General features: G+C 38.9%; 1 protein-coding gene across 1 annotated transcript in view; it reads right to left on the reverse strand.

Moving 5' to 3' along the window:
• Positions 1–12,244, reverse strand: part of OSBPL10 (oxysterol binding protein like 10) — a 118,109-nt gene that overhangs the window by 52,260 nt on the left and 53,605 nt on the right. The window lies entirely within an intron of this gene.

The following is a 12,244-nucleotide window of genomic DNA, read 5'->3' on the forward strand; positions in this document are numbered from 1 at the left end:
TCCAGCTGTCAGGGAGAAAGTTAATTTGTTTCTAGATTTGGACTGTCCAGATGAAGATGAAATGCATGCTTGTATAGCAGATAAAAACAACATTATTTCAGCAGGCTGTTCTTTAAACAAATTGTCAAGCTTCCAAAATCCTTCCTAAAGCCAAAAGATGTTTGAAACTACTCTCCTGTTTTTACAGCCTATAGGATATTAGACATGCACATGACAAGCCTCTTTTCTTACACTTACCTTGCAAAAAACTTATTGCAAAAACTTATAGGTTCATACTCGAGGTATCCAAAGCTTTCAGAAAAAAATATCCAAAGGCTTCATAAACAACAAAGATTCAAGCTCTGTTTGTCTGAGCTACTAGACTGTAAAAATGTATTATTATGAACTCCATGGCTTTATTATCATTATCATATATTTCAAAGTATGGTACAGCCTCCTTCCTATACCCTCACTATGCTATGGTAAATAACTGATTAAAAAAGTATACGTTGAGTGCACTGAAAAGCGAGAAAGGAAACTGAACTCAAAGATGCAAATAACCATCCTTGCAAACCGGTTTAGAATGAAGCGAAAAGCTGTTGTTGCAAGGTTTGTAAGGAAACTTCGCTAAATGCCTTGCTGAAGGTTACAATAATGACATTTTAATAGACAACATTTAAAACCGAAGCCAAAGCTTCAGTAGAAGGCACAGTCAATTTTAATTCCCTTTGACAGAAAACCAGATCAGTCAGAAGGTGACACAGACCCCCAACAACATGCAGCTTTAGGGAACCGCTAAAACCCCAGGCAGCACTCTGCTTTGAGAAGTCACACACCGTGTAACTGAGCTCTGCAGCACAGACAGAGGGTTACTTCAAAGCTAGAACAAAATCAAGAGCATCACAGACACACACTCATGCAAATATTCCTCCCTCGGGAAAAGAGCTCAGGGAGGCAACAAAGAAATGGCTAGGATAAAAAAAAAAATCATCTTTTCCCTGTAAGACTGCACAATATAAATGTATGGAAAACTGCTTCCCTCCTGTTCCTATCCTGAATAAGAATGTGAAGTTGAAAACCTGATGTTCTCATGCTCCACTGTGACAGAAATGTTCTATTTTCATTTCTAAGTGACTGGTTTTCCTACCTTCCTTTTTCTTGTCCTTTTTTTTTTTTTATTTTGGTGAGAAACAGTAATATTTCCAAATAAATGCTTCCATAGGAAATAAAATCCAAAATAAAACTTTGAAAACTTCAAACATTTCCATTTTCCCCTCCATATTAATAAAAGGCAATATATTCTTCTGCAGCTAAGACAGGAGGATAAGATAAACTGACTTGGGAAACATATGGAAAATTAACTGAATGTTTGCAGTCATCACCTAGCCCAAAGCTTTACAGGCTTTTATCAACTATATCATTCCTAGATTAGGAGAAATTAAAAAAAAAAAAAAAAAAAATCAATGATTTATTCTCCCTTTAGCCAAAACAAGGTATTGCTCCGAGTCGTACTATCCTCTAGCTGACCTAAGATAGTTTTAAAGAAGCCTTTTTGACTCATCCTTTCTGTGCTACCTAGCTTCACGTTATCATTACGGTACCAGCAGCTGTTCTACAGACCTGATGCAGCAGAAGACTCCAAGAACGCCAACTTCTGTGTAGGATTCAAAGTATTAGAACTTGCCGAACATTTGCTGCATGAGCACTGATCAAAACCACTCTGTTTAAAGTGCTGAATGAAGAGAACAAAAAGGAATACCTCCCCTATTCTAGACAGTCACAGAACAACTCTGTGGCAAAAGGGGAAGGAAATAACGTATATTATTGAAATAACTGAACTTTTTTTACATGCTTGCCAATATTTTTTTATAAAAAAAAGTCTTTGACAAAAGGTTTTAGAAGAGTTGAAGTGTGGTTGTTCTAAAAAGAGTAAATCAAAGAGGAGCTAATACAAAAACACCAAACTGTGCTAGACGAAACTTATTAAACACAGTAACCCTTAACAGGGCAGACACTATGCCATGCAGCTCTAGTACTATCCGCTATCTTACTTATTTATCAGCACTCTAAGCTGGCTGCAAAACCAGAATTAAAAGCTTTGATTTTGAGATAGTTAAATTGTAACTTCCATTTTCCAAAGTGAAAAAGCTTGCTTCAGTTTGAATGACGTTGCTCTTGCTCTGGGTTATTTTAGCACCTTACAGCTCTCCATCCTCCCCATTTGCAAATACAGAGAGCTGAAAGTAGTAGTTCTCTACTTCTAACAACAGCAAGGATATTTGCCCCCGTCTCCTCACAAAGTCTTAACCCAGTTCTCTTTCCACTCTTGTTTCAGCTTTGGATCCCTTCTTCACCTATAAATAGCTTCTCACAACATGGAAAAGAAACCACATATTCCCACAAATGCACTCAAACTTCAGAAATACAACTCTATGCTAGATACAAAATAGAAAAACTGAAAGAACTATCAGGACTACATGTATTAAAAGGAATTACATGCATGCATATGTCTAACATTAGTAGGCCTGCATTTCTCTAACTGCAAAATGTTAAGAGAAAGCCTCGGGCTAGGAGAAGACTAGCTCATACAAATGGTTTGCTCCTTTCTCCATCTTCATCCTGCAGCAGAACAAGCAGACCACATCACGTGTTCCCTATTAACAGCTGCTCCTAAAGCTTGACGGAGATTCAGACCTTTCAGCCTGCCAGAAATTCTCAGGTATTGTCCATATTCTTGTGGTGGGTTGACCTTCGCTGGACACCAGGTGCCCACCAAAGCAGCTCTATCGTTCCCACTCCTCAGATGGACAGGGGAGAGAAAATATAACAAAAGTCTTGTAGGTCAAGATAAGGACAGGGAGAGATCATTCAGCAATTACCATCACAGGTAAAACAGACTTGACTTGCGGAAATTAGTTTATTATCAATCAAATCAGAGTAGGTAATGAGAAATAAAACCAAATCTTAGAACACCTTCCTCCCACCCCTCCCTTCTTCCCAGGCTCAACTTCACTCCCGACTTCTCTACCTCCTGGCCCTGAGCAGCGCAGGGGGAATTGGGAATGGAGGTTGTGGTCAGTTCATCACACGTTGTCTCTGCCACTCCTGCCTCCTCACATTCTTCACCTGTTCCAGTGTGGGGTCCCTCCCATGGGAGACAGTCCTCCACCAACTTCTCCAACATGAGTCCTTCCCAAAGGCTGCAGTTCTTCACGAACTGCTCCAGCATGCAACCCTTCCATGGGGTGCAGTCCTTCAGGAAGAGCATGCTCCAGTGTAGGTCCTCCGCAGGGTCACAAGGCCTGCCACCAAACCTGCTCCAGCATGGGCTCCTCTTTCCATGGGGTCACAGGTCCTGCCAGGAGCCTGCTCCAGCGAGGGTTCTCCTCGGGGTCACAGCCTCCTTCAGACACATAAACCTGGTCCAGCATGGGGTCCTCCACAGGCTTCAGGTGGATATCTGCTCCACTGTTAACCTCCATGGGCTGCAGGGGAACAGCCTGCCTCACCATGGTCTTCACCATGGGCTGCAGGGGAATCTCTGCTCCAGCACCTGGACCACCACCTCCTCCTCCTTCTTCACTGACCTTGGTGTCTGCATAATTGTTTCTCTCACACATTCCTCTCTACCAGCTTCTGGTGGACAGCAGTTGTTTCCCATTCTTAAACGTGTTATCCCAGCTCACATGGTTTCAGCCTTGGCCAGCAGCAGGTCCACCTTAGAGCTGGCTGGCATCAGCTCTGTTGGACATGAGGGAAGCTTCTAGCAGCTTCTCAAAGAAGCCACCCCTGTATCCCGCTCGCTATCAAAACCCTGGCATGCATACCCAATAAAATTCTTCTGAATAATGCTACCCTCGAAGAAACCTGCTATCCAATGACACCCTCACAGAAGACTGCAATGGGAATCATCTCTGACTTTTTCCTCAGTAGGTCATCTGCTTGCTCCAAAACAGCCAATTCACAGCTTCTGTTGCTGCCTGCTTCCTCCCCTCCCTGGCTAATCTTAAAATCCTGTCCTACTTATCCCAGCCACTGCAACTGCTAACTACTCCTTCACAGCTGGAATTGCACCTCCTGGATCTTCCTGTTATGAACACAATGACAACCATAATGTATGGGAACAAACGGTTATGTGACAAGATCCCAAACAAATGGGTGAAATAGAAACGACGCTTGTCTCGGGGTCACCCCCACAGTATGTGAAAGATAGGCAGATGTATTTCAGATGTCAGAAAAAGAAAGAACATTCTTTCATCCAGTAAATAAGCTAAAATTAGCTGCTATAAATTAAGACGTAATAATGAAAAATTGAGGTGCTTTCTGTGCTAAAATAAAAAATTACAGTAATTCAATATTTTGTTAAAATACTAGATGATATATTAATCTTTCCCATGCAGAGAAATCATCTTACAAAACCTGAATGTCATTTTCAATTTAAGGCTTCAATTTGTTTCTTAAACTAGAAAGAGAGAGAGAGAGAGACTCCCAATCATTAAGTATAATAATAAACTCTCTGTTAAAGATTTTTCCTCCTATCCTAAAACAAAGATAAATAGAAATTTCAAAGGAAAAAAACTGAATAGCCACACCTAAACGGAAGAGCATATGACTGCTTTTGACATGATTTTATTTACAGTGGAAATGCTTTTGTTATCCAGACTCCAGGACTAAGAGGCCTAAGTCTGGTTGTCCAGCCCAGATGGGTATTATGACAATCAGAACATCTTTCTTTCTAGAATTACTGGTCTATGGGATCTCACCCAACTCACACAGCACATCACAACAACCTAAAGCAAACACCAGCTTTAAGCCATCTATAAAACTTCCCCAATCCACAGCTGTCTCAGCGGCATCTCCCAAGACACAGTGACTTCAAGCTCCCTGGAACAAAGGAAGAACGACATCAGCCATATGACCTTGAAGGGCAAGCAGACACTCTCCCTTTGTCATACAGGCCATGTGGAGCTGGCCGAGAAAATAAAGTAGTGTCACCAATCCTGCCTTTCTATATAACCACTTAAATACTTCAGATCTTCCTACTTTTCTTTGGAATATAAAATCCAAGGAAGATTCTTCACACCTCCCTAGCCACAATCTTATGGTATTTTCCTTTTCTGGTATTGACCTTCACACATATTGAATACTTTTAGACCTGGTATTAAGATATGCCTACCCATGTGTATGAAAAAATCCAAAACACTCCAGAGAAAAAGGAAAACATTCTTTTAGCGCTGAGAACCCACAGAAATTCTGTATCATCAAGCTCCTCTGTGACGTGCTAGAAATAATTAATCGAGACATTCAGCTCAATCAGTTAATAACTCTTTTTCTCTACTGTAGTATTCTCTGTGCACCACCACTAGCAGCACTACTTATCTCTAGGCAATTCCTTTGAAAGATTTAATGCAGCAATTTTTATTTTTAAATCCTTTCCATTACTGACTGCATGCAAGTTGAAAACAATTATTAAAAACATGGGAAAATAAACAACACAGTGCTTATATGAAAAACAGAGCATCTGTAAAAATAAACCGTTGTGTGGGAAAAGCTCTAGACATTTAAATAATAACAGAAATGCAACATGGATCACTTTCTTACCAACATTAAGTCAAGTTGCCCTTGTGAAAAGTTTACTGCCTTCCAAGGCGGGGAAATAGCCAGTTTTCTTCTTCACTTTCTAGGGAATTTTTTGTTTGTTTGGTAGGTTGGTTTGTTTTTTTAAATAAATAAAGTGTTATATGAAAACACGATATCTCTCTCCCTATCCACACACATACACACTTTCTGGAAATATTAGTTTCTTGCTTTTAGACAACAGTACCAAAAGAAAAACATTTCAGAAGAGATTGCAAAAGGACACAAGGAGAAACCAGCTTTTCAAACCACCCTAGACTAAGTCATAAGTGATATGAGTCAGGACCTTGATTCTCACTGTTAAATAAGCATATACCACAGGGGCGTGTTTTTTTCTGTTCTTTAATATAAAACACTGCTTTTCTTAAAAGCAAAAGCAGATGAGTGACAGAACAGAGGAAAGTCCACGCACAAAAAATAAAAGCCTTCTAAGTAATTCTAAGTAAACCCAATAGATTGGGTTGCCATGTAAACCTAATATAGTCATCAATTCTGACCTTGAGCAAGGACTCCTCTTGCAATCTTGACCTGTATTTCATCAACAACAACAGGAACTGTCATATTGTAAAAATTAAAGGTTGAAACAGACAACCAACATACATCAATGTATTTTTTTATACATTTATGTATAACTGTATGTATCAAGTATATATCAAAATGGAAGACAGAGATACCTGGAACTCCCACGTCACTAAAGCAATCATACCAGTCATTGATTTGACACACTAGCCACCAATTCAGCTTAAATTCACAATTCCCACTTAGTATTTCCATGAAGCTTTCCCACATTTAACTATTTATTCTGAAAAAGGAAAGAGCATAAACACATGCAAAAAAGACTATTGTAAATACTGTTAAGCACCAGCTCAACAGGTATACCTCTCCAACTGAGAAGTATGCAACTGCAGTAGAAATGATTTTTTTTTTTCCCCCAATTTAATGCATTTTTGTTTTGAGTTAAGCATTTATACCCAACCACTGCAGAGCAAGAGAACTTTTCCCTTGGCTTAACTTCTGAAAAGCATTCCCAAACTACTCAAGGTCACTTGCTACGTGCATCTCACTGCTTGACAAAAGAAATTGTCTGATAAGGATTTATAGACTTCTCTCTTCTCTTAAGTAAAGTCACATCCATAGATCTTTCAATGGGATTCCATCAATAGCACACAAGCTAGGAAGGCAGCTTAATATATAACTAAAGCAAGAGAGCTATGCACAGAGGTTGCTGCTAGAAGTACCGCAATATAAAACGCAAATCTCTTAAAGAGAATTTTGCATTTCAGCTTTAAAAGTGTCTAAAGTGGAAACAGTACAAGACCAGATGACCGCAAACATGCTTAAGTTCCACAAGTAACAATCTGTACATTTTGTTACAATAAAACCTGAGCTTTTGACTAGAAAGAACCTCCCTGAGCTGCAAACAGAAAGGAATTCTACCCAAAAAGCTTCAATCTGGATGAAGACCCACAGTAGCCTCTGTGAACATTACCACAGTAATGAGAAAAAAAAAAAATTTAAGAAAGGATCCTAGAACACCAAGTGAGATATTCTGAAAGCATCTTGGAAAGATGGAACCAGATAATGACATCGATATCAATTGTCCTTTCTTGATTACTGCTTCCCTCCCATTACAGAGAATAAGCCCATAATTCTCCATTATTGTCACCTCAGGGTAGCAGTCGGCTTGACCTCAATTGTTTTAAAGAAGCAAACAATGAACAGTAAAATTGGAATGACTTGTTATATAATAGTTATTAAGGCTTAGACACATACATCCTATCAACGAAGCTTCAAAGGAGCAAGTTAATTTTCACTTGGCATGTAATTTGCAGACAGAGACACAAAAAGTGACGGAACAAACAGAACTATACCTCTGACAATCAGGATGGCAGCCAATCACCAGCGCACATTTCTTTTTCTTTTCAGTCCTTGCCTCTGCTTTCACAATTCTATTTCTTCCCTCAGAGAAGAATGAAAACAAGCTCCCCCCACCCCCATCCACTGTTTTGTTCTCTTTTCCCTAACCAGGAATCCACATCATCTCTGTTAAGGGAACAAATGAAAAACCAGTTGCTATGTATCTTCATTGTCTCAGCTAACAAAAAATTATTTCCTTTGGGGTTTTGTTTTGGCTTTTTTAGCTCAGTCTCATCGTGCACTTTGCAGGGTGGTTCCTTGTAAGTAAAACCTTACAGAACAGAGAGCAAATGTCATTAGGACTGATGCTAAAAGCCAAGTCTAAGACAACTGGGAGAAAACAAGGTGAGAAGGAGAAGGCCTGGCCGAATTGTTTCATGTTCTTAGCTATTCTTTCCAATCTGCTGCTTCCGTTGACGCTGCTGCTGTTCCACTGGTCGCCATCAGCATCTCCAGGGATCTCAGCTCACGATTTACACTCCAGGGAGTAGCTGTTATTTATCGAGTCCTGTCATGCACTTTTTAAATTGGCTAGTTTATTCATTCATATACTAGACGTGATCCTATGTTCCATTCTTTATGCATTCAATTCCTATTTTATATCTTTAAATTCTGTAACTTGGACACTTGCTGCATATCCTTACAACATAGTACCATTCTGTTTTGTGAAGACAACATTCACTAATCATTTGATGGACTACAGACTTCTTACTCATTGGTCAACCTTCCAGTAGTTTATTAGTCACACCTGCAAGCTCCCTTGCTGTTAGCTGCACAGCTACAATAATCAGACTTTGTATTTTGTGGGTCTGCATACTATTGCTTTAGCCCATAAGGTTGTTGGATCTGGGGGAGGGAAGAAAAAGGTAAGAAGGGTCTTTTTTGTTGATGGGTCTGGAAGCCTTCAACATTCTTTTCAGTACCAGAGAAGGAAAAGTAATCCACCTTCCCAAGAAATTGTCAGTCTGTTGAAACTCAGGCATATGGGAAGGGAGGGGATAAGTGAAATTACAGAAAAGATCTTGTGTCCTTTGAGATGGACTACGACGAAAAGTTCAAATCCTGCCAGACAATGTTTTAGCAAACAGTCAACCTTGGATTTTCTAAACTGGAGATGCTTTTAATCTTAGTCAATACCCTGAGATATTCAGCTTCCTTTGAATGGCTTATTTTACAGAGGAAAGGGGGGGAAGCCTCCCAAAATTTGCTAGTTACTTTGAGAATGTCATCTTGCTGCTTAAGATCTGAAGAGGAGAACACTTCTCCCTTCCAAACCAACAGAAACTTCAGGTTCTTTTCCCTGTGGAAGAGCAAGATTTAAAGAGAAAGATTTACAAACAAACCAAAGTACTAAAACACTGGAGGAAAATAAAATTCCTCTGATAGTGTCAGCTATCTTAAGAGCGCTTAATGGAGCTACTCCACAGGTCTCTAGGAGACAAGTTAAAGCTATTTAGTAAGAGCTGGCTGCCATAATAAATACTCAAGTGAAAAAGTATGATTCAGACAAATTGTACCAATGAGCACTACTTTCCCCACAAATTAGAATGAGTGGGCTGTACATTTTCTGCAAAATGATCACTATCAATCTATCACTGGTCATTTTGCCACTGGAGGGAGGTGTCTGGGGATCAGGGTCTATTGCAGGAGACACAACAGGTTTTCTTTTTTGCCTGTTGGATTAGAGCTCCCTGCGGATACTCCACACATGTAGGTAATGCATGACATTTGCTAACAGTATAAGGTTTGTACTAAAACACAAATACTAAATGCCAGGTTCCCCCACCGTGAGTTCTTTTCTTGCGCATTTGCTAATCTACTTGCTATATTAACCACATCCTACTAATAGTCACCTTCTGAGACTTACCCTTTACTATCAAAGATGACTCAAGGGGAGCAGGGCGTTGGGATCTTGAGGTAAAACTACAGAGAAGAGAAAAAGCAGACAGTGGCTGCCAAGATTGTTTCCCCCACCCCGAGTTGCCTCCAGTGATCCAGAACCAAAAATTAGAGAAGCAAAAGGAAGGAGCTTGCAAGTTCAAGTGAATCTTGGATGGCAACTGGCTGCCATCTAGCCAAGCAGGATGCACATAGCTGTATTTTAAACCACGGAATGCTGCACCGAGAACACAGCTTATAAAAAAACGTCTTGCAGGAAATTCTTCTTACGCAATTTTACTATAAAAATTACCTCAAAATCCGCAAGGAAAGTCATTAGTTTTAGTGATTAAACGTTACCCATAAGCAGATGTTATTCTATGGGCTCTTCTGAGTAGCAGTTCACATTTCAGAAGGATCACTTTGGTGAAGTTAATAGCTATAGCACAGAGCTGGAAAGCATATTTTAATTATCAGCAATTAAGGCCAATTTGTGAATTTTAAGCATTCAAAAGAGCACCTAAAAGGTTGCTGCTAGTCATTAAGTCAACATCATCACAGGAAAATTCTATTAGTTTACCACAATACAGCATACTACTGATAAAAACAGGTTGTTGTACTTTGATTGAAATCAGTCTTCAGAAGAGAAAAGGTCATGTTGTATTAGAACATAAATTACACATTTCAACATGCACAGCTTCAAGGATGTGGAGGTCTCTCTCAGAACAGATAGTGCTAGGAAACGTAACTCAATCTTTTTTAATTTTTTTTTTTTTAAATTATTCCATTCCATCTGGGGTTATATAAACACACATACAGCTATTCAGAGTAGTCCAATATCCCATATAGTACTCATCCAAATTTCTGATGGATACTTCCAGTGCTTCTTCTCTTTCCCAACACAGCTTATACTTCCTTTCACCCCTCTCCCAGTTAGCCACCTAGCTTGTAGTGTCCAAGCATAAAATAAAATTTTATTTCTGACATTATAACAATTCTCAGGTGTCCAGTATACACTGGAATGACCTTCAATTTTAATCAAAGTAGACATTACTTCCCCATCTTGCAGCCAATTCACCTTATGTTTTCTGAAGAGCAAATGAACTGTCACTATCAAAGCTATCTAATCTTGCCATTCCTGAGCCTTGAATAAAGCGTACCTGTACAACCTGTGACAAAGCATTCCAAATCCACCCCTTTGACTTCTCCCCATGTCCTAAAGCTGACTATGAACTGGTTTAAGTTGACATCATTAACTTCACAGCACTGAAGTGATTCAACATACACTACCACAATTTTGAGTAGCAAACTTATGACATACTGTAATATGTCTGAATTGCATTTACACAGCAACTTTTCCACAAATTCATGTGCTTTGTCAGCTTAGACCTACCAATAAAACTGCAATTAGATAACTGGGGATCTCTGTGAGAAAAACTGCAAGCAGTCATCCCAGAACACAGCAGATATCACCAGAAGAATATGCTAAGCACTATGTGCAAGAACATAAGACTCTGTTTCCTGAGCAAGAGAAAAATGTATGGACCATAAAAAAAATTCAAAATAATTAATCAATTACAGGTATACATCTAGTACCTATAATACGAAGCTACTTTAAAGTATATGTCAAATTCAGGTAGGTATAGTTCAGTTTAGCTTGTTAGGATGAAGTGTTGCTAGCCGTCATGTTATTAGCCATATTTTAAAAGCATATTATCAGAAATCAGAATTGCAAACAAGAAGCGGGTAAGCAGCTGCTTAAAAGCATCTGTTTAACACACACAAAGTTTCTAAAGCATTTAAAACCTGCAAGCCAAGCATAAGAGATGGAGATCACAATAAAAACATACAGCAACAGCTGCTAGAGATCAGCTCTTTGTTAAATAACTGATGAGAGCTATAGTGTTTATTATTCCCATTTGTTGTAAAATCAAAATGTTTCCTGTATTTCTTAGGGCAGCATGCAGCACTTTGGGTGTTACACAAGGAGTTGAAGATTATAGTAAGTCCCTCGATAAATCTGTATAATAATGTAAACTGAATGGTATGCTTAAAATATATAAGGCATTTCTATGGTTACTTTCTCCTGGAGGGCCTTTATGCAAGTACTTTCTGTACTTAGTATTTGAAACTTGGCTAGCCACCTAATATTACATTGTCATACATTAACACTGAGAACATTCAAAAATATCTTCTACTTAATTTAATAAAAATAGCATTTAAGTGTGGGCTAACAAAATAGCCCATGTATCTTGGAAGCTGCAATTTGCATTATAAACAGAGCTACAGAAGGTAAATGCACCTTGTGGCGTTCAGGGTTTCCTACGAAGATCACTGCTGCACCAGCCAGTCACCCAGAAGCCCACACTGAAAGCAAGGCCACTAAACAAGCAGCCATGAGATGTGACACCCTAATCTGAGAAAAGATTTACCAAACTATATTTTCTCTAATGCTTCATTTTCAAACTGTCAACTCTAAATTGAAACTACTGCAGTATTTGTGCTTTAATTGTGAAAGAAAACAGCCTTGTAGTTTTCCAAAAAAATAGGTAAGTATACAATATACTATGCTGTTTTATATATGCATATAAAACAGAACAGTTGAATTCTGTCTAGTTTTGAAGGCCTCTAAAAGCTGGAGACTGAATACCCTTCATATCTGACTTCTCTCAAGCTCCTTTGGGAACCTACCATTTACTTAAAATTTAATGAAATATTTTAATAACTGTGAAGAGTAATCTTAGCTTCTCTGTAATTTCTAAAGAAAATGAATGCTGCAGCAGTCTCTGAATGTAGCTATCATACGCACTGTATTATCCCTAATTTATAAATT

The sequence above is a fragment of the Chroicocephalus ridibundus genome, chromosome 2 (assembly GCF_963924245.1).
Source record: "Chroicocephalus ridibundus chromosome 2, bChrRid1.1, whole genome shotgun sequence".
Taxonomy (NCBI): Eukaryota; Metazoa; Chordata; class Aves; order Charadriiformes; family Laridae; genus Chroicocephalus; species Chroicocephalus ridibundus.